This window comes from Callospermophilus lateralis, chromosome 13 (genome assembly GCF_048772815.1).
Source record: "Callospermophilus lateralis isolate mCalLat2 chromosome 13, mCalLat2.hap1, whole genome shotgun sequence".
Taxonomy (NCBI): domain Eukaryota; kingdom Metazoa; phylum Chordata; class Mammalia; order Rodentia; family Sciuridae; genus Callospermophilus; species Callospermophilus lateralis.
Genome location: NC_135317.1, coordinates 71,496,102 through 71,522,491, shown reverse-complemented (window position 1 = coordinate 71,522,491; position 26,390 = coordinate 71,496,102). Strand labels below are relative to the sequence as shown.

Here is a 26,390-nt window from a genome sequence, read left to right as displayed (position 1 = left end):
ACCAGCAGGTCAGGCCCAACAAACTGCGGAGGGGCACAGCTGCCCCACGAGCCTGCTAGGTAGGCAGAACCCTGACCACCAACAGAACAGGCTCAGAGGCCGGCCAGACACATTGCCCCACCCCGGTTGGGGGAGGGGCAGAGCCACCGGGCGCCTGCAAGGTAGGCAGACCTGCGTCTCACCAGCATATCAGGCCCAGCAACCCGCGGAGCGGCAGAGCCACCCCAAGGCCTGCAACGTGGGCGCACTTGCCACCCACCGACAGGTCAGGCCCAGCAACTCTCGGAGGGACACAGCTGCTCCACGCGTGTGCAAGGTAGGCGGAACCGTGACCACCGACAAAACAGGCCCAGTGGACCGCCAGACACATAGCTCCGGTTGGGGGAGGGGCAGAGCCGCCGGGTGCCTGCAAGGTAGGCGGACCCGCGACCCACCAGCAGAACAGGCACAGCAATCCACAGAGCGGCAGAGCCACCCCCCGAGCCTACAAGGTAGGCAGACCTGCGACACACCGGCAGGTCAGGCCCAAAAACCTGCGGAGGGACACAGCTGCCCCACGTGCCTGCTAGGTAGGCTGAACCGTGACCACCAACAGAACAGGCCCAGCGGCCGGCCAGACACATCAACCCGCCCCGGTTGGGGGAGGGGCAGAGCCGTCGGGCGCCTGCAAGTTAGACAGACCTGTGACTCACCAGCAGATCAGGCCCAGTGACCCGCGGAGTGGCAGAGCCACCCCTGCACCTGCAAGGTAGGTGCACTTGCCACCCACCGGCAGGTCAGGCCCAGAAACTCTCGGAGGGACACAGCTGCTCCACGCGTGTGCAAGGTAGGTGGAACCGTGACCACCGACAAAACAGGCCCAGTGGCCCGCCAGATACATCACCCCAGTTGGGGGAGGGGCAGAGCCGCCACCAGCGCCTTTTAGGTAGACAGACCTGCAACCGACAGACAGAACAGGCCTAGTGGCCAGCGGAGGGGCAAAGCCGCTGCTCACGCCTGCAAGGTAGGCGGACCTGTGACCACCGAAAGAACAGGCCCATCGAAAGTACAGGCACAGCGGCCTCCCGGCGTGGTAGGCACATTGCCTCAATTGAAGGAGGGGCAGAACCACCGCCAAAGCCTGCAAGGGAGACGTTGCAGCTATACAAGAGCAATATAATATATAGGGGGAAAAATCAATAACACAACAGTTTCACCAAGCAGAAAGAAACGCGATCAGTATGAAAAGACAAGGAAAGAAAGGACCACAAGCAATGCAGGTCAATTCAACTTTAGAAGAGGTAATATCTGCAGCAGATGGAATGTCAGATAAAGAATTCAGGATATACATGCTTCAGATGATCTGGAGTCTCAAGGAAGACATTAGACAGCAAAATCAGACAATAAAAGACCACTTCGACCTCTTCGACAATGAATTACATAAACAAATCCAAGAAGCAAAAGATCAGTTATACAGGGAGATAGAGGTTATAAAAAACAAACAAACAGAAATCCTGGAAATGCTGGAAACAATAAACCAACTTAAAAACTCAATTGAGAATACTACCAGCAGAGTAGAACACTTAGAAGATAGAACATCAGACAATGAAGACAAAGTATTTCAACTGGAGAAGAACATAGACAGCTCAGCAAAGCTGTTAAGAAACCATGAGCAGAATATTCAAGAAATATGGGATAACATAAAGAGATCAAACTTAAGAGTCATTGGGATACAGGAAGGTATTGAGGTCCAAACCAAAGGAATGAGCAATCTATTCAACGAAATAATACGAGAAAACTTCCCAGACTTGAAGAATGAGACAGAATCCCAAATCCTAGAAGCCTACAGGACGCCGAATGTGCAAAATCATAAGAGATCCACACCTAGACACATTATAATGAAGATGCCCAACATACAGAATAAGGAGAGAATTTTAAAAGCTACAAGAGAAAGGAAGCAGATTACATTTAGGGGTAAACCAATCAGGATAACAGCTGATCTTTCAACACAGACTCTGAAAGCTAGAAGATCCTGGAATAACATATTTCATACACTGAAAGAAAATGGGTTCCAACCAAGAATTGTGTATCCCACGAAATTAAGCTTCAGGATGGAAGATGAAATTAAAACCTTCCATGATAAACAAAAGTTAAAAGAATTTGCAGCTAGAAAACCATCTCTTCAAAACATCCTCGGCAAAATATTACAGGAAGAGGAAATGGAAAATATCAATGAAAACCAACAGTGGGAGGTAGTACAGTAAAGGGGGGGGGGAATAATCAAAGAGGAAAACAGACCATGTTTAGTAACATAAATAAACAAATATGGCTGGAAGAACAACCCATATCTCAATAATAACCCTAAATGTTAATGGCTTAAACTCACCAATTAAGAGACACAGGCTAGTATAATGGATCACAAAACAAGACCCAACAATATGCTGCCTTCAGGAGACGCATTTGATAGGAAAAGACATACATAGACTGAAGGTGAAAGGTTGGGAAAAATCATATCACTCATATGGACTTCGGAAACAAGCAGGAGTGTCCATACTCATATCAAATAAAATAGATTTCAAGCCAAAGTTAATCAAAAGGGATGAAGAGGGACACTACATACTTCTCAAGGGAACCATACACCAACAAGACATAACAATCATAAATATATATGCCCCAAACAATGGTGCAGCTATGTTCATCAAACAAACCCTTCTTAAGTTCAAGAGTCTAATAGACCACCATACAATAATCATGGGAGACTTCAACACACCTCTCTCACCACTGGACAGATCTTCCAAACAAAAGTTGAATAAGGAAACTATAGAGCTCAATAACACAATTAATAACCTAGACTTAATTGACATATATAGAATATACCACCCAACATCAAGCAGTTACACTTTTTTCTCAGCAGCACATGGATCCTTCTCAAAAATAGATCATATATTATGTCACAGGGCAACTCTTAGACAATATAAAGGAGTAGAGATAATACCATGCATCTTATCTGATCATAATGGAATGAAATTGAAAATTAACGATAAAAGAAGTAAGGAAAAATCATGCATCACTTGGAGAATGAACAATAGGTTACTGAATGATCAATGGGTTATAGAAGACATCAAGGAGGAAATTAAAAAATTCTTAGAGATAAATGAAAACACAGACACAACATATCGGAATCTTTGGGACACATTGAAAGCAGTTCTAAGAGGAAAATTTATTGCTTGGAGTTCATTCCTTAAAAAAAGAAAAAACCAACAAATAAATGATCTAATACTTCAACTCAAAATCCTAGAAAAAGAAGAGCAAAACAACAGCAAAAGAAGTAGAAGACAAGAAATAATTAAAATCAGAGCTGAAATTAATGAAATCGAAACGAAAGAAACAATAGAAAAAATTGACAAAACTAAAAGTTGGTTCTTTGAAAAAATAAATAAAATCGACAGACCCTTAGCCACGCTAACGAAGAGAAGAAGAGAGAGAACTCAAATTACCAGCATACAGGATGAAAAAGGCAATATCACAACAGACACTTCAGAAATACAGAAGATTATCAGAAATTATTTTGAATCCTTATACTCCAACAAAATAGAAGATAGTGAAGGCATCGATAAATTTCTTAAGTCATATGATTTGCCCAGATTGAGTCAGGAGGATATTGACAACCTAAACAGACCAATATCAATTGAGGAAATAGAAGATACCATCAAAAGACTACCAACTAAGAAAAGCCCAGGACCGGATGGGTATACAGCAGAGTTTTACAAAACCTTTAAAGAGGAACTAATACCAATACTTTTCAAGCTATTTCAGGAAATAGAAAAAGAGGGAGAGCTTCCAAATTCATTCTATGAGGCCAACATCACCCTGATTCCTAAACCAGACAAAGACACTTCAAAGAAAGAAAACTACAGACCAATATCTCTAATGAACCTAGATGCAAAAATCCTCAATAAACTTCTGGCGAACCGGATACAAAAACATATCAAAAAAATTGTGCACCATGATCAGGTAGGATTTATCCCTGGGATGCAAGGTTGGTTCAATATACGGAAATCAATAAATGTTATTCACCACATCAATAGGCTTAAAAATAAGAACCATATGATCATCTCGATAGATGCAGAAAAAGCATTCGACAAAGTACAGCATCCCTTTATGTTCAAAATTCTAGAAAAACTAGGGATAACAGGAACATACCTCAATATTGTAAAAGCACTCTATGCTAAGCCTCAGGCTAGCATCATTCTGAATGGAGAAAAACTGAAGGCATTCCCTCTAAAATCTGGAACAAGACAGGGATGCCCTCTCTCACCACTTCTGTTCAACATAGTTCTCGAATCACTGGCCAGAGCAATTAGACAGACGAAAGAAATTAAAGGCATAAAAATAGGAAAAGAAGAACTCAAATTATCACTATTTGCAGATGACATGATTCTATACCTAGCAGACCCAAAAGGGTCTACAAAGAAACTATTAGAGCTAATAAATGAATTCAGCAAAGTGGCAGGATATAAAATCAACACGCATAAATCAAAGGCATTCCTGTATATCAGCGACAAATCCTCTGAAATGGAAATGAGGACAACCACCCCATTCACAATATCCTCAAAAAAAAATAAAATACTTGGGAATCAACCTAACAAAAGAGGTGAAAGACTTATACAATGAAAACTACAGAACCCTAAAGAAAGAAATAGAAGAAGATCTTAGAAGATGGAAAAATATACCCTGTTCATGGATAGGTAGAAGTAACATCATCAAAATGGCGATATTACCAAAAGTTCTCTATAGGTTTAATGCAATGCCAATCAAAATCCCAACGGCATTTCTTGTAGAAATAGAGAAAGCAATCATGAAATTCATATGGAAAAATAAAAGACCCAGAATAGCAAAAACAATGCTAAGCAGGAAGTGTGAATCAGGCGGTATAGCTATACCAGACTTCAAACTATACTACAGAGCAATAGTAACAAAAACAGCATGGTACTGGTACCAAAACAGGCGGGTGGACCAATGGTACAGAATAGAGGACACAGAAACCAATCCACAAAACTACAACTATCTTATATTTGATAAAGGGGCTAAAAGCATGCAATGGAAGAAGGATAGCATCTTCAACAAATGGTGTTGGGAAAACTGGAAATCCATTTGCAACAAAATGAATCTGAATCCCTTTCTCTCGCCATGCACAAAAGTTAACTCAAAGTGGATCAAGGAACTTGATATCAAATCAGAGACATGGCGTTTGATAGAAGAAAAAGTTGGCTATGATCTACATACTGTGGGGTCGGGCTCCAAATTCCTCAATAGGACACCCATAGCACAACAGTTAATAACTAGAATCAACAAATGGGACTTACTCAAACTAAAAAGTTTTTTCTCAGCAAAAGAAACAATAAGAGAGGTAAATAGGGAGCCTACGTCCTGGGAACAAATCTTTACTCCTCACACTTCAGACAGAGCCCTAATATCCAGAATATACAAAGAACTAAAAAAACAATGAGATAACAAATAACCCAATCAACAAATGGGCCAAGGACCTGAACAGAAATTTCTCAGAGGAGGACATACAATTAATCAACAAGTATATGAAAAAATGCTCACCATCTCTAGCAGTCAGAGAAATGCAAATCAAAACCACCCTAAGATACCATCTCACTCCAGTAAGATTGGCAGCCATTAGGAAGTCAAACAGCAACAAGTGCTGGTGAGGATGTGGGGAAAAGGGTACTCTTGTACATTGCTGGTGGGACTGCAAATTGGTGCGGCCAATTTGGAAAGCAGTATGGAGATTTCTTGGAAAGCTTGGAATGGAACCACCATTTGATCCAGCTATTCCCCTACTCGGTCTATTCCCTAAAGACCTAAAAAGAGCACACTATAGGGACACTGCTACATCCATGTTCATAGCAGCACAATTCACAATAGCAAGACTGTGGAACCAACCTAGATGCCCTTCAATAGACAAATGGATAAAAAAAATGTGGCATTTATACACAATGGAGTATTACTCTGCATTAAGAAATGACAAAATCATAGAATTTGGAGGGAAATGGATGGCATTAGAGCAGATTATGCTAAGTGAAGCTAGCCAGTCCCTTAAAAACAAATGCCAAATGTCTTCTTTGATATAAGGAGAGTAACTAAGAACAGAGTAGGGACGAAGAGCATGAGAAGAAGATTAACATTAAACAGGGATGAGAGGTGGGAGGGAAAGGGAGAGAGAAGGGAAATTGCATGTAAATGGAAGGAGACCCTCAGGGGTATACAATTTACATACAAGAGGAAGTGAGGAAAAAGGAGGAAAAATATAAGGGGGAGAAATGAACTACAGTAGAGGGGGTAGAGAGAGAAGAGGGGAGGGGAGGGGGGAGGGGGGATAGTAGAGGATAGGAAAGGCAGCAGAATACAACAGACACCAGAATGGCAATATGTAAATCAATGGTTGTGCAACTGATGTGATTCTGCAATCTGTATATGGGGTAAAATGGGAGCTCATATCCCACTTGAATCAAAGTGTGAAATATGATATATCAAGAACTATGTAATGTTTTGAACAACCTACAATAAAAATTAATTTAAAAAAATACAGAAAAAAAGAAGTAATTATAATTAGGAATAGGCTATGGATGTGATACTTGATATTTTTTAAGATTAAACTTGTTTGCTTTTGTGTATTATAAAAAAAATAAATAAATAAAGTAGGAGCCATGTGCTTCTTAGAAGAAAGTAAAAAAAAAAAAAAAAAAAACAAAGTGGATTCTGGACCTAAATATAAAATGCCAAACCCTAATGTTAGCTTTCTGTCACTGTGACAAAATACCTGAGATAAACAACTTAAAAGGAGGAAAGATTTATTTTGGCTCATGGTTTCAGAGGTTTCAGTTCACAGTCACTTGACCAGTTTGCTTTGGGCTGTGGTGAACAGTACATCATGGTGGCAGGAGCATGTGGCAGAGGAAGATTTATTCACCCCATGGCAGCTAGGAAGCAAGGAGACAAAGGGTTTCTAGTGCCAACAAGAACTTCAAATACACAGGCACAACGACACAACTTCCTCCAACTAGGCCTGACCTCCTAAAGTTCCTGCCACCTGCCAGTAATGCCATGAGCTGGGGACCAGACCTGTTTAACACATGGGTTTTGGGGAGATGCTCAAGATGTAAACCTTAATGCCCTTAGAAGTAACATAAGAGAAAATCTGGTTGACCTTGGTGATAGTGATGAGCATGATCAGTCAAGGACATAATTTTTTAAAAATTTTATAATTATTATTACTATTTTTAGTTGTAGATGGACACAATGCCTTTATTTTATGATTTATTTTTACGTGGCGCTGAGGATCGAACCCAGCGCTTCACATGTGTGAGGCAAGTGCTCTCCCACTGAGCCACAACCCCAGCCCTAAACTGGTATTCTTTTTTAAATTAAAATATCTGTTCTGGGAAAGACAATGTGATGAGAAGAAGGCCAACCATGTACTGGAAAAATATATTGGTGGTAAAACACACATCTGCTAAAGGACAATTATCCAAATATACAAAGAAGTCTTGACCTGATTTAAAATTGAGCAAAACTAGCCATAAAAAAACAATAACTATGGCATTTGCCAGTGATGGATGAATTGGAGGCTCTCATGCTAAGTGAAATAAACCAATCTCAAAAAGTCAAGGTTGACTCTCTGATACGTGGAAGCAAATCCAAAATAAGGAAGGTAGGGGATTAAAAAAAAAAAGAAAGAATAGAAGAAAGATCAATGTAGACAAAAAGGAATAAAGGAAGGTAGGAGGGAGGGATAGGGAAAGACAGGGGAGTGAAAGGTCTACATGATGTTTCTACACATGGCCCATAAGACATGACAAGATGCTCAGCCTCACAAGCCATCAGAAGAATGAGAATTAAAACTTCAGTGATGTACCACTTTTAACCATTAGGATGACTTTCCATCAAAATACAGATAATAACAAGTGTTGACTAGGAGGTAGAGAAAATGAAGCCTTCATATACTACTAGCAGGAATGGAAATGGTCCTGGAAGACAGTCTGGTCATTCCTCAAAGAGGTGGCTTATGACCCAACCATTCCACTGCTGTGATGTCCCTAAGAAGAATGAAAACACGTGGTCATGGGGCTGGAGTTCTGGCTCAGTGGTAGAGCACTTGCCTCGCACACGTGAGTCACAGAGTTCCATCCTCAGCACCACATAAAAATAAATAAATAATGATATTGTGTTCATCTACAACTAAAAAATATTTAAAGAAAAGAAAACACATGGTCATACAAAAATTCAAACACAAATATTCAGAATGGCATTTTCACAATAGCCCAAAAGTACAAACAACCCAAAAAATCATCAGCTGATAAACAAATAAAAAAATGTAATAAGTCCAAATAATTCTATATTATTTAACAATAAAAAATAATATATGCTACAAAGTTCACTAAGCTTAAAAGAAATGTGAAAGGAGCCAGACACAAAAGCCACATATTATATGACTCCATTTGAATGAAACATGCAGAATACGTCAATCTATAAAGACAGAAAGTAACTTGGTGATGGCCTATCGTGAGGGAACTGGGGGGAAAATGGAGTGTGACTGTTAATGCTTTCAAAATCTCTTTCAGAGTGATGAAAATGTTCTAAAATCAGTTGTGTGATAATTGTACAATTCTGAATATTCTAAAACCACTGAGTTGTACACTTTAAATAGGTGAATCGTATGCCATGAGAATTACATTTTAATAAAACTGTTAAATTGAATGGCAAAAAAAAAAAGAAACTATTGTGAGGTTTTGAAAATCATAATAATAGATGGAGAGAAAATCCTTTCTGTGTATGTCACAAGGTTCAAAAACCAGGAAGTTAATATTGATATATTAAATCAAACATATATGTAGCCTGGGTTCAGAAACTCAACAGTCTCACTTATAGGTGTATTCTCCACCATTTCTACACTAATATACCCGTAAAAGAAGAGCATGGCAATGTTGTTTATAAGTGCTTTTTTTAATAAAAGGAATCCATCAACAACAGAACAGATAAATAAACTATAGTATAGGTGTGTAGTTAAGAATTTAACCTTGCCCAAAGAAGTCTGACCTTTGGGAGATAATCAATAAACCTGTAAAATATTGTACCCAATAGGAGTATATTTGTTTGCAAGTAACTTTGAACTTGTGATCTAGATAGTCTTAACACTGTGATTTAGCATGGAGGATAATCAATAAGAAAACACCCTACAATCTAATAGATAAATATGCAGAAGATATGATCATACAACTCACAAAAAGAGGAAAATATAAATGGCTCTTAATTTTATAAAAGTATGTTCAAACTTATTCATAATAAGAGAAGTATAGATTTAAATTTAATTGGAGAGATTGTTTTTCCCCATCAGATTAAAGATTCAAGTTTGTTATTAAACTTGGTAAAGGTTTAGGGAAGTAGGTACTCTCTCTCCTGTTGAGGAAGAAAATTGTTAAAGCTTCAGTAAAAGGCAATTTGACAATATCTATTAAAATTAGAAATATATTTACTCATTACTCCCAAGTTCTACATGCAGTAATTTATTCTGTAGTTATTTCCACACACCTATGAAAAGACATGTTTACATATAGCAATATGACTTGTAATATTAAAATATTTGAAACAACATAAATATTCACTTCTGAGCCAAGTATAGTGGTGCACACCTGTAATCCCAGCAACTCCAGAGACTGAAACAGGAGGATTGCAAATTGGAAGCCAGCCTCAGTAATTTAGCAAGGTCCTAAACAATTTAATGAGACTCTGTCTCAGATTGAAAAACAAAAAGGGCTGCAGATGTAACTTAGTGTTCAAGCACCACTGGATTCAATCCCCAGTACCAAGAAATAAATAAATAAAAATAAGAATTTTTTTTAAATCTCCATTTATGATAGACTGATTAAATCAATTTGATACATTACAATCACAAAAAAATATGTAGGAATTCTTTGCTTACTGATTAGAATGGCCTTCAACTATGTTACCATTTGTGGAAATAGTGGTGGTGAAGATAAGAACATATATTCTTATTAGCCTATAAGTGCTTACAAATATCTTTGGAAAGATATGCAAAACATTTGTAAGACTTGTTATCGTCTTTGAGAAATGTTTTGACCTGAGTGTCTGTGTCCCACTCCAAATTTTTTTTTATTTGTTCTAATTAGTTATACATGGCGGTAGAATGCATTTGGACATATTGTACACAAATGGAGCACAACTTCTCATTCCTCTGGCTGTCCCCAAAATTGATATGTTGAAGTCTTTATCCCCAATATGATGGTATTAGGAGGTGGGCCTTTGGGAGGCGATTGGATTTAGATGAGGTTACAAGGGTGGAACCCTTCTGGTGGGATTAATGCCTATAGGAGGAAGAGACACTAGAACTTTCTCTTTATATTCTATGAAGATACCATAAAAGAGGTAGCCTGTAAGCAAAAAGTGGTCCCTCACCAGACATGAGAGCTACTAACACTTCAATCTTGGACTTCCTAGCTTCTAGAATTGTGAGAAATAAATTCTGTTGTGGTATTTTGTTATAGCAGTTTTGGGTGACTAATACAGGGAAAATTTTGATGAATGGGTGACAGGTGAAAAGGAGACCTTTTACCTTTACATTTTTTAATTATGGTGAATGGAATCACTAACCAAAAATAAACAGGGGGCTGGGGTTGTGGCTCAGTGGTAGAGCCCTTTTCTATCATGTGTGAGGCCCTGGGCTCAATCCTTAGCACCACATATAAATAAATAAAATAAAGGTCCATTGACAACTAAAAAAAACTTTAAAAATAAATAAATATGGCCTATTTTGTAATTTAATTACTCATTGATATCTTTTAATTTTTAGGATAAAAGATAACATCAAGAAAGAGAAAAAGAAGGAAAAAAGGGGAAACGATTACATATGTCATCGTTTTAAGGTATCATATAGTTTTAGAAGATTATGATGTAATACTTTTGATCATTGGTTTGCATTTTCAATCAATTTGGCTTGTCAAGATCATAATCACAGTGTCCATGGTGTTAAAGAGAAAATTATGTGTATTATTTTTTCTTGTTAGTTTTATCTACAATATATAGATATTTTAAAATTTAGGTTTACATTGTCATCTCTTAAATATCTGTATTAAGATAAATAGAGTAGACTTGTGTACTCCAAAACAGCAAAAAGACCTATTGCATTATTTTCAATCCATGTACCTTCAAAGAGTAATCTTCACTGAACAGTTACCCACTTTTAAATTTTAAAAGAGGCACCTGGTTTCTACCTCAGAGACTAGAGTAGGGAAGATACAGGTGGAAGCTCATTTCCCTTCACACTGGCTATACCCACCACCCTGAATACAGAGGCTCAAACTAGGAATAGACAACGCCACCTACTGGAAGCAAGGAAAACAGTGTTCTGAGAGACTTTTTTTTTTTTCCTCTCTTTCTCTTTTCTTCTCTCTCTTCCACAACTTCAGCATATGTGAAACCAAGAACTGAGCATGAACAACTGAATTACCAAAGTAATATAATATAGAGGAATTGCATATGCCCCACCTCCCCCCCATTTTTTTTTCTGTATTTCTATCTTACTTCCCTTTCCCTTCTCTTATTTCTCTTTTCTTCCTTGTTATTTCTTTTCTTTTCTTTTTTTTTTTAATTCATATTCTCTCTATACCACTTTCAATCTCCTAACTTTTGCTATCTATACATAGGGTAACTATCTAAATAGGAGGTTGAGTCTATACATTCTTCCATAAATTACCAGTCGAGTGGTTAGAGTTCTCCAAAGGTGCTAAGTTAGTTTAACCTCATTCCCTCACTCCTTTCTCTTTAAGTATAACATCCTTCATCTGAAATTAAGTTTTCTATATGCCACCAGATATGGTACGCCTTTTATGAAACTAAGGAATATATTCTTAAGTAATAATTAAATCCAATATCTATAGTCTTAGAATATAACTATAAATGTATTAATAATGAAAACTTGTCCTTAGATAATGTACTGTTGATATTGGGATCTGTTAACATTGTCTTTCTCCGAAAAAGAGGGATATTGGAGCTATTCAAGAACAATACAAATATATAAGGGGAAAAACATTAGCTCAACAGTTTCACAAAGCTAGAAAGAATCATGAGCAGTATGAAAAGACAAGGAAAGAAAGGACCACAAACAATACAGGTCAATTCAACATTAGATGAGGTAATATCTGCAGCTGATGGAATGTCAGACAAAGAGTTCAGGATATACATGCTTCAGATGATCTGGAGTCTCAAGGAAGACATTATTCATCAAATTCAGACAATGAAAAATCACTTTGACAATGAATTACATAAACAAATCCAAGAAGCAAAAGATCAACTCTATAGGGAGATAGAGGATATAAAAAACAAACAAACAGAAATCCTGGAAATGCAGGAAACAATAAACCAAATTAAAAACTCAAATGAGAGTATTACCAGCAGAGTAGAACACTTGGAAGATAGAACTTCAGACAACGAAGACAAAGTTTTTCAACTTGAAAAGAACATAGACAGCTCAGCGAGAATGTTAAGAAATCATGAGCAGAACATCCAAGAACTATGGGATAACATCAAGAAACCAAACCTAAGAGTTATTGGGATACAAGAGGGTACAGAGGTCCAAACCAAGGGAATGAGTAATCTATTCAATGAAATAATACTAGAAAACTTCCCAGACTTAAAGAATGAAAAAGAAATCCAAATACTAGAAGCCTACAGGACACCGAATATACAAAATCATAAGAGATCCACACCAAGACATATAATAATGAAGATGCCCAACATACAGAATAAGGAGAGAATCTTAAAAGCCACAAGAGAGAGGAAGCAGATTACATTTAAGGGTAAACCAATCAGGATAACTGCTGATCTTTCAACACAGACTCTGAAAGCTAGAAGATCCTGGAACAACATATTTCAAACGCTGAAAGAAAAAGGGTTCCAACCAAGAATCATGTATCCAGCGAAATTAAGCTTCAGGATTGAAGATGAAATAAAAATCTTCCACGATAAGCAAAAGTTAAAAGAATTTGCAGCTAGAAAACCAGCTCTTCAAAACATCCTTGGCAAAACATTACAGGAAGAGGAAATGAAAAATAACAATGAAAACCAACAACGGGAGGTAGTACAATAAAGGAAAAACTAAGCATAGAGGAAAAACTAATCATGTTAAGTATCATACATAACCAAATATGGCTGGAAATACAAACCATATCTCAATAGTAACCCTAAATGTTAATGGCTTAAATGCACCAATCAAAAGACATAGGCTAGTAGAATGGATTAAAAAAAAAGATCCAACAATATGCTGCCTACAGGAGACTCATCTGATAGGAAAAGACATACACAGACTGAAGGTGAAAGGTTGGGAAAAATCATATCACTCATACGGACCCCAGAAGCAAGCAGGGGTGTCCATACTTTTATCAAATAAAATAGACTTCAAGCCAAAGTTAATCAAAAGGGATAAACAAGGACAATACATACTGCTCAAGGGAACCATACACCAACAAGACTTGACGATCATTAATATATATGCCCCAAACAATGGTGCAGCTACGTTCATCAAACAAACTCTTCTCAAGTTCAAGAGTCTAATAGACCACAACACAATAATCATGGGAGATTTTAATACACCTCTCTCACCAATGGACAGATCTTCCAAACAAAAATTGAATAAAGAAACCATAGAGCTCAATAATACAATAAATAACTTAGACTTAATTGATATATACAGAATATACCACCCAACATCAAGCGGATACACTTTCTTCTCAGCAGCACATGGATCCTTCTCAAAAATAGACCATATATTATGTCACAGGGCAAAGCTTAGCAATTACAAAGGAGTTGAGATACTACCATGCATTTTATCTGATCATAATGGAATGAAATTGGAAATCAATAATAAAATGAGAAAGGAAAAACCCTACATCACATGGAGATCAAACAATATGCTACTGAATGAACAAAGGGTTACAGAAGACATCAAAGAGGAAATTAAAAAATTCTTAGAGGTAAACGAAAACTCAGAAACAACATATCGAAATCTTTGGGACACTATGAAAGCAGTACTAAGAGGAAAATTCATTTCATGGAGTTCATTCCTTAAAAGAAGGAAAAGCCAACAAATAAATGACCTCATACTACACCTCAAAGCCTTAGAAAAAGAAGAACAAATCAGCAGCAAATACAGTAGAAGGCAAGAAATAATTAAAATTAGAGCAGAAATCAATGAAATCGAAACAAAAGAAACAATCGAAAAAATTGACAAAACTAAAAGTTGGTTCTTTGAAAAAATAAATAAGATTGATAGACCACTAGCCACACTAACAAAGAGAAGAAGAGAGAGAACCCAAATTACTAGCTTACGGGATGAAAAAGGCAACATCACAACAGACAATTCAGAAATACAGACGATAATTAGAAATTATTTTGAAACCCTATACTCTAATAAAATAGAAGATAGTGAAGGCATAGATAAATTCCTTGAGACATATGAACTACCCAGATTGAATCAGGAAGATATAAACAACCTAAACAGATCAATATCAAGGGAGGAAATAGAAGAAGCCATCAAAAGACTACCAACCAAGAAAAGCCCAGGACCGGATGGATATACAGCAGAGTTTTACAAAACATTTAAAGAGGAACTAATACCAATACTCCATAATCTATTTCAGGAGATAGAAAAAGAGGGAGAACTCCCAAATTCATTCTATGAGGCCAATATCACCCTGATTCCCAAACCAGAGAAGGACACCTCAAAGAAAGAAAACTACAGACCAATATCCCTAATGAATTTAGATGCAAAAATCCTCAATAAAATTCTGGCAAATCGTATACAAAAACATATCAAAAAGATTGTGCACCATGATCAAGTAGGATTCATCCCTGGGATGCAAGGCTGGTTCAACATACGGAAATCAATAAACGTTATTCACCACATCAATAGACTTAAAGATAAGAACCATATGATCATCTCGGTGGACGCAGAAAAAGCATTCGACAAAGTACAGCATCCCTTTATGTTCAAAACATTAGAAAAACTAGGGATAACAGGAACTTACCTCAAAATTATAAAAGCTATATATGCTAAGCCTCAGGCTAGCATCATTCTAAATGGAAAAAAACTGAAGGCATTCCCTCTAAAATCTGGAACAAGACAGGGATGCCCTCTCTCACCACTTCTATTCAATATAGTTCTCGAAACACTGGCCAGAGCAATTAGACAGACGAAAGAAATTAAAGGCATAAAAATAGGAAAAGAAGAACTTAAATTATCACTATTTGCGGATGATATGATCCTATACCTAGAAGACACAAAAGGGTCTACAAAGAAACTACTAGAGCTAATAAATGAATTCAGCAAAGTGGCTGGATATAAAATCAACACGCATAAATCAAAGGCATTCCTGTATATCAGCGACAAATCTTCTGAACTGGAAATGAGGACATCTACCCCATTCACAATATCCTCAAAAAAAATAAAATACTTGGGAATCAACCTAACAAAAGAGGTGAAAGATTTATACAATGAAAACTACAGAACCCTAAAGAGAGAAATAGAAGAAGATCTCAGAAGATGGAAAAATATACCCTGTTCATGGATAGGCAGAACTAACATCATCAAAATGGCAATATTACCAAAAGTTCTCTATAGGTTCAATGCAATGCCAATCAAAATCCCAACGGCATTTCTTGTAGAAATAGATAAAGCAATCATGAAATTCATATGGAAAAATAAAAGACCCAGAATAGCAAAAGCAATTCTAAGCAGGAAGTGTGAATCAGGAGGTGTAGCGATACCAGATTTCAAACTGTACTACAAAGCAATAGTAACAAAAACAGCATGGTACTGGTACCAAAACAGGCGGGTGGACCAATGGTATAGAATAGAGGACACAGAAACCAATCCACAAAATTACAACTATCTTATATTCGATAAAGGGGCTAAAAGCATGCAATGGAGGAAGGATAGCATCTTCAACAAATGGTGCTGGGAAAACTGGAAATCCATATGCAATAAAATGAAACTGAATCCCCTCCTCTCGCCATGCACAAAAGTTAACTCAAAATGGATCAAGGACCTTGATATCAAATCAGAGACTATGCGTCTGATAGATGAAAAGGTTGGCTCCGATCTACATATTGTGGGGTCGGGCTCCAAATTCCTTAATAGGACACCCATAGCACAAGAGTTAAAAACAAGAATCAACAAATGGGACTTACTCAAACTAAAAAGTTTTTTCTCAGCAAGAGAAACAATAAGAGAGGTAAATAGGGAGCCTACATCATGGGAACAAATTTTTACTCCTCACACTTCAGATAGAGCCCTAATATCCAGAGTATACAAAGAACTCAAAAAATTAAACAATAAGAAAACAAATAACCCAATCAACAATTGGGCCAAAGACCTGAACAGACACTTCTCAGAGGAGGACATACAATCAATCAACAAGTACATGAAAAAATGCTCACCATCTCTAGCAGTCAGAGAAATGCAAATCAAAACCACCCTAAGATACCATCTCACTCCAGTAAGATTGGCAGCCATTATGAAGTCGAACAATAATAAGTGCTGGCGAGGATGTGGGGAAAAGGGTACTCTTATACATTGCTGGTGGGACTGCAAAATGGTGAGGCCAATATGGAAAGCAGTATGGAGATTCCTGGGAAAGCTGGGAATGGAACCACCATTTGACCCAGCTATTGCCCTTCTCGGACTATTCCCTGAAGACCTCAAAAGAGCGTACTACAGGGATACTGCCACATCGATGTTCATAGCAGCACAATTCACAATAGCTAGACTGTGGAACCAACCCCGATGCCCCTCAATAGATGAATGGATAAAAAAAATGTGGCATTTATACACAATGGAGTACTACGCGGCACTAAGAAATGACAAAATCATGGAATTTGAGGGGAAATGGATGGCACTAGAGCAGATTATGCTAAGTGAAGCTAGCCAATCCCTAAAAAACAAATGCCAAATGTCTTCTTTGATATAATGAGAGCAACCAGGAACAGAGCAGGGAGGAAGAGCAGGAGGAAAAGATTAACATTAAGCAGAGTCATGAAGTGGGAGGGAAAGGGAGAGAAAAGGGAAATTGCTTGGAAATGGAAGGAGACCCTCATTGTTATACAAAATTACATATAAGAGTTTGTGAGGTGAATGGGAAAAAAATAAGGAGAGAAATGAATTACAGTAGATGGGGTAGAGAGAGAAGATGGGAGGGGAGGGGGAGGGGGGATAGTAGAGGATAGGAAAGGTAGCAGAATACAACAGTTACTATTATGGTATTATGTAAAAATGTGGATGTGTAACCGATGTGATTCTGCAATCTTTGTAATGTTTTGAATAACCAATAAAAAAAAATAATAAAAAAAAGATTATTCAGGTAAAAAAATAAATAAATAAATTTTATTTTTTTTAAAATATATGTAACATAGCTTCATGTAATGTCCTTGGAATCATTTAGTCTAGTTAAAATACAGAATTACCAGGTCCTTAGAAAAGAAACCTATTGAAATTTTTAAAATAAGTATCAAAATAAATATGATAAAAGTGACAACATTGGTTTTCATCTTATATTTTATCTTGTGTATAATATAGTTGGGGTAATATGCACTCTTCCAAATCAGGAGATCTTTTCATCTTCTAAGGTCTTCTTTAATTTCTTTCTTTAGTGTTCTGTACTTTTCATTGTAGGAGGTCTTTTACAAAACTCTTTCGTTAAGTTAATTCCCAAGTATTTTTTTTTGAGACTATTATAAATGGGGTATAATTTTCCTACTTTCTCTTTCAGAGGATTTGTCACTGGTATACAAAAATGCCTTTGATTTATGGGTGTTTATTTTATATCCTGCTACTTTGCTTGAATTCATTTATTAGTTCTAGAAGTTTTGTGTTGGAATCTTTTGGCTTCTCTAGGTATGGAATCATATCCTTGGCTAATAGTGATAGTTTGAGTTCTTCTTTTCCTATTAGTATCCCTTTAATTTCTTTTGTCTGTCTAATTGCTCTGGCTAGAGTTTCAAGAACTATGTTAAATAGAAGTGGTAAAAGAGGGCATCCCTGTCATGTTCCAGTTTTTAGAGGTAATGCTTTCAGGTTTTCTGCATTTAGAATAATGTTGGCCTTGGGCTTAGCTTAGATGGCTTTTGCAATGTTGAAATATGTTTCTGTTATCCCTCATTTTTCTAGTGTTTTGAACATGAAGCGGTGCTGTATTTTGTTGAATGCTTTTTCTTCATTGATTGAGATGATCATATGATTCTTATGTTTAAATCTACTGATGTGATAAATTACATTTATTGATTTCCATATGTTGAACCAACATCCCTGGGATGAACCTCACTTAATCATGTGCACTATCTTTTTGACATGCTTTTATATTCAATTTGACAGAATTTTATTGAGAATTTTTGCATCTATATGCATTAGAAATATTGGTCTGAAGTTTTCTTTCTTTGATGTTTTAGAATCAGCATGATATTGGCCTCATAAAATGAGTTTGGAAGTGTTCCCTCTTTTTCTATTTCATGAAATAATTTGAGGAGTATTAGTATTAGTTCTCCTTTGAAGGTCTTATAGAACTCAGTTGTGTATCCATCTGGTCCTGGGCTTTTCTTGGTTGTTAGGTTTCTGATGGCATCTTCTATTTCATTGCTTAAAATTGATCTGTTTAAATTGTGTATATCACCCTGATTCAGTTTGGGCAAATCATAGGACTCTAGAAATTTGTTGATGCCTTCAATATTTTCTACTTTATTGGAGTACAAATTTTCAAAATAATTTTTAATTATCTTCTGTATTTCTGTAGTGTACATTGTGATATTTCCTTTTTCATCATGGATATTAATAATCTGAGTTTTCTCTCTCCTTCTCTTCATTAGCACAGCTGGGGGTTTATCAATTTTCTTTATTTTTTTAAAAAAACCAATTTTTTGTCAATTTTTTAAATTGTTTCAATTTCATTTATTTCAGCTCTGATTTTAATTATTTCCTGTCTTTTACTGCTTTTGGTGTCAATTTGTTCTTCTCTTTCTAGGGCTTTGAGATGTAATGTTAGGTCATTTATTTGTTGACTTTTTCTTCTTTTAAAGAATAAACTCCATGCAATGAACTTTCCTCTTAGTACTGACTTCAGAGTGTCCAAGAGATTTTGATATGTTGTATCAATGTTCTCATTTACCTCTAAGAATTTTTTAATCTCCTCTCTGATGTCTTTTGCAACCCATTGTTCATTCAATAGCATATTATTTAGATTCCAGGTGTTGGAGTAGCTTCTATTTATTATTTTATCATTGATTTCTAATTTCATTCCATTATGATCTGATAGAATGCAGGGTAGTAGTTCTACTTTTTTGTATTTGCTAAGAGTTGCTTTGTGCCTCACTTGCAAAAGGCCTTGGGTTCAATCCCCAGCACCACATAAAAAAAAAAAAGAGTTGCTTTGTAGCATAATATATGTTCTATTTTAGAGAAGGATCCATGTACTGCTGAGAAAAAAAGTATATTCACTCATTGATGGATGAAATATAAGTGTGTGTGTGTGTGTGTGTGTGTGTGTGTGTGTGTATATATATATATATATATATATATATATATATATATATATAAAATGATTGGGTTTTTTATTTTTTTGGTGTTAAGATTTTTTAGTTCCTTTTTTTTCCCTATTGACTTTCATATTATATGAGTGGTTTCTGAAGATGGGGTAAGTTTCTTTTATGAGAACATTTATCCTACCTTAATTTTGTTTTTATTTACTTATTATTTATTTATTTTTATTCTAATTGGTTATATATGACAGAAGAATGCATTTCAATTTATATTATGCATATACAGCATACTTTTTCATGTGTCTGGTTATATATATGGTGTTTTTAGAAACACTATCTCCCTATTGAAATAATCTTTTGCTTCCTGTATTTGCTTTTGTAGTTCTTTATCAAATTGATTTATATATATATATATATATATATATATATATATATATAATTTGTTAAGTCTAAGTTATTGATTGTATTATTGAGTTCTATAGTTTCTTTGTTCAGCTTTTGTTTGGAAGAGCTATCCAGTGATGAAAGGGGTTTGTTAAAGTCACCCAGCATCTTGAACTTGAGAAGAATGCATATGCTCCATTGTTTGGGGCATATATATTTATAATTGTTATGTCTTTTTGACATATGATTCCCTTAAGCAGTATAAAACATCCTCCTTTATCCCTTTTGATTAACTTTGGCTTGAAGTCTACTTTATTTGAATGATGATGGAAACTCTTGCTTGTTTCCACAGTCCATGTGAGTGGTATATTTTTTTTTACCAACCTTTCACCTTCAGTCTGTGGCTGTCTTTTCCTATGAGATGATTTTCTTGGAGACATCATATTGTTTGATCTTTTTTTAAAAAAATCTAATCTGCCAGTCTGTGTCTTTTGATTGGTGAGTTTAGGCCATTAACATTCATTCAGGGTTATTATTGAGACAGGATTTTTATTCCCAGTCATTTTTGTTTATTTTTGGTATTTAATAAGACTTGGTTTCTCCTTTGATTGGTTTTACCTTTAGTGTAATACCTCCCTTTGCTGATTTTCATTGTTGTTTTTCATTTCTTTCTCCTAGAATATTTTGCCAAGGATGTTCTGTAGTGCAGTCTTTCTAGTTGTAAATTCTTTTAACTTTTGTTTATCATGGAATGTTTTTATTTCATCATCAATCTAAAGCTTAATTTTGCTCAATATAAGATTCTTGGTTGGCATCCATTTTCTTTCAGAGCTTAGTATATATTGTTCCAGGTGCTTCTAGCTTTCAGGGTCTGGGCTGAAAAATCTGCAGATAACATAATTGGTTTCCCCCTATATGTAATCTGATTCCTTTCTCTATGGCTTTTAAAATTTTCTCTTTATTCTGTATGCTAGGCATTTTCAGTATAATGTGCCCTGGTGAGGATCTGTTGTAATTTTGTACATTTGGTGTCCTGTAAGCCTCTTGTATTTGATTTTCCAATTCATTCTTCATGTTTGGAAAATTTTCTGATATTATTTCATTATATAGATTATTCATTCCTTTGGTTTGAAACTCTATTCCTTCCTCTATCCCAATAACTCTTAAATTTTGTTTTTTTTTATGTTATCCCATAATTCTTGAATGTTCTGCTCATGGTTTCTTACTGTCTTCACTGTGTGGTCAACATTCTTTTCAAGATTATATATTTTGTCTTCATTGTCTGAGGTCCTGTCTTCCAAATTATCTAATCTGAGGGTGGTGCTTTCTGTTGAGTTTTTAATTTGGTTTATTGTTTCTTTCATTTCAAGAATTTCTATTTGTTTTTGTTTTTTTTTTTAGAAACTCTATCTCCCTGTTGAAATAATCTTTTGCTTCCTGTATTTGCTTTCTTATATTATCTAGACCTGCATATTTGCTTATGTAGTTCTTTATTGAATTGATCTTTTGCTGCCTGTATTTGCTTTCTTATATTATCCTTTAATTCACAGAACATTTTAATTGTGTAATCCTGAACACCTTCTTTGTAATTTCTTCTGTTGTGCTGGCCATGGATCCTAATAATGTAGTATCTTGGTTTGTTTGGGGCACTTTCTTCTCTTGTTTTTTCATGTTGTTTGTATCTTCCTTTCTAGCACTGTGGATCTGGGGAATTACAGTTTTTTCCCTATAGGCTTATAGTGTCCCTACAAGGTTCTAATACCTTTCCTTTAAGGGGCAGAACAATATTAACAGATCTCAATACAAACTATATACTACCTTAAACCAAATAGCTGCTATTAAGACATTTCGGTTTTGTCACAATATACAGAAATGGAGAGTTCAATTATTATCTACAATATAAATAGTAGGTTTGCAAAAGGATCTACAGTTTCAGATGGTGGACAAACATCTGGGGATGAGGTGTAGGATGAGATATTGAGGGGGTGGGGTGGGAGGTGAGGATTTAGATTTATTAGATCTTAGGAAGCATGAAAGAGGAATATAGAGAGGTTGGTTAGTATCAGGAGAAGAGAGAGAAAGTGATTTGGGGGAGACAAGTAAGAGGGAAGACAATAGAGTATAGAAAACAAACATAAATAGTAAAAATAAAATAAAAATGTAAAAATAGGAGATAAGAGAATATACAACACAACTGTAACATACTATTCACACATCCCAGTCCTCAGTAGACTAATTCATGAAAAGTACTTGATTTCACAAATGATGGGAATGTGACAGTGGGAGAAGAGAGAGAAAAGAGAAAAAAAAAATTTTTTTTTTTTTTTTTTTGTAGGAAAATACAAGGATTGTTTTTGTTGGCGATCAGTATCTTTTCTGCTTCCCTTTTCATCCAATAGGTGGGGTTGTCTGTTGTTTGCTGGTATCTCCACCCTCAGGATGGTGAAGGTTATTAATATGGGAGGGTTGGTCTTGGGGGTGGAGTTCCTGGAGGCAGGATAAAGCACTTGCCATTCTGATGGGAGACTGCATCCCAACTGTCTTCTTTGGGGCCCACTCTTGTGATGTGGGCATTTTATCTCCTTATATGATCTGTAGACCTCACAATTCCTTGTCTCTAATTTAGTCTCAAAACTGTATCTCACTCACCACCTCCCTTTCTACTTCCCAATAGGGAACCTTTCTCACCAGAGGTCTTATGTGCTGTGCTCTGAGGGCTGTGCACCCTTCCTGCAGAGCTGTTTTGTTTTGGGCAGTTCAGGACCAGGTTTGGGAGCTATAGACTGACTGTGTAGCTGCAAACACTGTGCTGGGTTAGTGCTACTGGGTAGAGGCTGGAGTTGGGGACTATAGGTACTTGATATTGCTTCTATGCACCAGCTGGTGTCCCAAGCTGGGAGTTGTCCCAAGCTTGGAGTTGCCCCAACTAAAGATGACAGCAAAGGTTTCCCAAGATGCAGGCAGCTGCTTTAAGTGACGAGGTGTTGGGTGGGGTGGGGTCGAACGGTGCCATTGAGCGGCATTTTCAGAGATACAGCTCTGTGGTATGCAGTGTTGAGGCTGGTGGCTGTTTCCAGACCCTGTGCCATGTCCCCAGGTGCAGGCTACCACATGTATGGGATTATGGCAGTGGTTGCAGTGTCACAAGGTGGAGGTGACTGGGGGAGTCTCATGTTGGTAGATTAGGGTCCACATGGGAGTGGCAGCCAGAAGTCTTGCACATGGGCAATGGCTGGGTGTCCAGCATGGGAGCTGCGGCCAGGATTCCTGCTTGAGTGCTGATGCCTGTGGTCCTACTCAGGCACCTGAAGGTCCTGTGTGGGTGAGTGGCCAGGAGTCCTGCACTGACACTTAGGCCTGGAGACCTGCGTGAGCACAGCAGCCATGATTCCTGCACTTGAGCAGCTGTTGGATGTCCTCTAATAACTCACAGAGAAACAGTTTTTCTACTACTTGAATCACAGGTCACAGAGAGACACAGAATGCAGCCTCCCTCGGGCCCGCCATCTTGGAATCTTCTCCCAAATGGTTTTTGAATACTCTGCACAAAGTTCTATAATTTAAGGCAGTAAAATTTTAGAAAATTAAAGTGTTAAAAGTAGACGATTACTTAAAAATAAATATGGTCAAGATAGGTAGATTTCAGGTAGACTTGGCAGCACACAAGTTTTCTTTTTGTTGTTATTAAATCAGGGTCTCAACTATGTTGCCTCAAACTCCTAGGCTCCTGCCTCAGCCCTTGTTGGAATAAGTTTTCATACTCAAGTTTCTGGTAAATCATAAATAAATAATAGTGCTATAACATCAACCCACCTTGTATGATTGGTGTCCTTATTGCCACACAGTCTCCTAGTTAAATAGTAGAAGAGGTAGAATCCTATTAATAAGTAATAATAACCATATCAAATTATGTAATTAATATTTGTAGGATAATAGGTTTAAATACAGAGGGCTTATTTCCTAGGGAAAAAAAGGGGAATAAGAATGTTTCTAATACAATTTAAGAGTTAAGAATCTCAAAATAACCATTGCATATAAAAAGGTATGTTTATGCCAAGAAACATTTTATTTATGTTCAGCACACACTTTTACTGAAAGTTCTAAGTAATTCCTACATTGAAAATGTGTTCATTTGGTAGGGAACTGAAGCTAAATGAAGTAACTTTTCTTGAAAAACTCATGGAGAACCATAAATCTAATATCTATGCAAGCACTCTATAGTAAATTATTTCATTATGGTGGGGCATTCCATTATATAATTGACAGGCTGAAATTTGCTACAAAGTTGACAACTATTATAAGGATTTGGATGATTACAAGTGGGTTTTTCCCCCCCTTTAAAATCCATAGCACAAATAGTTGCACATGTTGGGGTCAATCAGTGAGTGTGCTCTCAAAAAAATAAAAATGAAGAGCTGGGGCTCAGTGGTAGAGCGCTTGCCTCACACATATGAAGCACTGGGTTCAATCTACAGCACCACATAAACATAAAATAATAAAAAGATATTATGTCCATCTACTACAAAAAAATTTTTTTTAAATGAAACTTTTAACTTCTCAGTGCTTATTAATGATAAAATGTAAACTTGCTTCTCCTTCAGTCTTCCTTTTCTAAGTAAATTTAGTACCTAAGCCTGACCTGGAGATCATTCTCAATTCTCTTTCTTGCCTACCATCACCACCACATCCACATTCAGTTAGTGATAGTTTCTGCAGGTTTGCCCTCTTAAAAATTCTTCCCCCCTTCTCAGCCTATAAAGATTAAAAAATGAATCTTCAAATCAATTCCCAGCCTACTTTGAAGTCAGGAATAGCCATCTGGCACGATTCTGCCCAGCAATTTAAAGCAAAATTCTTATCCTTTAAAAACATAATTCTGATAAAAAGATTGGGTTAGGTACCAAAGTTTTATTTAACTCAGTGAGGGAGGGAAACAGCAGGAAGAAAAGATCTAAATGTTTAAATGGTAATATTAAAAACTTGGAAATTGTTGTTTTTATAATGAGTGGAAGAAAAAAAAGGAGCGCTGAGGTAAGATCACTAAATTAGGTACAAAAGTGGTTCAAGTCCTGTGGGGGAGGACAAACCAGAATCTTTAAGGTTATCCTTTCTACTGAACAGAAAAAAAAAAAAACAAAACATTATCCCCACTCATCTATTTCATTGGTGTTAGCCTCTAAATGTAGAGTTGTTTGTTATGTAAATATGTGAGCGTAAACCATAGGAAGTACTGTGTTAGAATTACCTTCCCTGGAGAATTAAATGACTGCTTAGCAGACTTTTTTTTTTTTTTTTTTTTTTTTTTTTAACACTGGAGTTGGAACCCAGGGAACCCAGGTGCACTCTACCACTAAGCTACATCCCCAGCCCTTTTTTTTGACACAGGGTTGTCAAGGGTCTTGCTAAGTTGCTGAGGCTGGCCTCAAACTTGCAGTCCTCCTGCCTTAGCTTCCGGAGTCACTGGGATTGCAGGTATGTGCCACTGTGCCTGGCTTAGCAGCTTCTTAAACAGTGCTATTGCATGACATTAATTAATTAATTAATTCCAAGTTTTGAATATTTTCCTCCATAATTGTAATAATAGACACTGAACTTTACACAGAGTTAAAGCTTCTTCCCTTCTCTGCTTATTCTCTATTATTACTTCAGGGACATTTGCTGGGAATTTGAAGCTCTAGTGTTAATCTAACTTTTCCAGATTTAACATGCTCTGGTCTTAACACAATGATGTTTTCTGTTGTCAGTATCAAGAAAAGTATAAGTAGATACAGCAAGTAATGAATCTATTCTAATCAAATCTACTTTTTGTCTGCAGAGGGGCTGAAACCAGGTGAATCTTTTGATTTCCAAACTTCAGACTTTGGTGTAAGCTAATCAAATGAGGATGCAAATTCCAGCACTGTGAAACCAACAGAAACATCAAAGAACTCAAAGAAACGAACATCTCTTGCTCCTCCAAGTCTAGATTCTCAAAACCAGTCCATGTCCTCTGTAACCACATAATAAAGAGTTTGGAAATCATATTTTATGTTTTGAAGGCCCATATGCAATACTTGGGAGCCTGAAGTCCAAGCCAGTTGTGGCAGTTGCAGAGTGCTTATTCCATATTCAAATGCTTTATAAAGAAGGAAGAGACCCACCCACAAAAATGGGGTCCTAATTAGAATAAGATATATCCTATGTTTGTATAATTTTATCAAAATGGATTCTACTATCATGTATAAGTAAGTAGAACTGATAAAACAAAATTAAAAAAAAAAAAAAGAAGGAAGAGAATGAGTCTGATCTCTTGAATATTATGCCTAATAAAGGAATAGAAAATACTTTTGCTGCAGTCCTACACAAAGCAGAAGACTTACAGATGGCATGAAGAAGGTAAAAGCTTATCCATATACTTTTTAAATTTTTCTTAGCAGGTTTTA

The 26,390-nt window shown here is 36.6% G+C and overlaps 1 long non-coding RNA gene across 4 annotated transcripts in view; it reads left to right on the top strand.

Moving 5' to 3' along the window:
• Nucleotides 1-25,991, top strand: part of LOC143379333 (uncharacterized) — a 53,528-nt gene extending 27,537 nt beyond the window's left edge. For 2 of the 4 annotated variants that reach the window (XR_013088466.1, XR_013088469.1), the window contains exons 6-8: nt 10,856-10,928; nt 25,286-25,440; nt 25,784-25,991. This is a non-coding gene — a long non-coding RNA (uncharacterized LOC143379333). The remainder of the gene's footprint in view (nt 1-10,855; nt 10,929-25,285; nt 25,441-25,783) is intronic. The other 2 variants (XR_013088467.1, XR_013088468.1) reach the window with 2 other exon arrangements.
• Nucleotides 25,992-26,390: the final 399 nt, after the last annotated feature.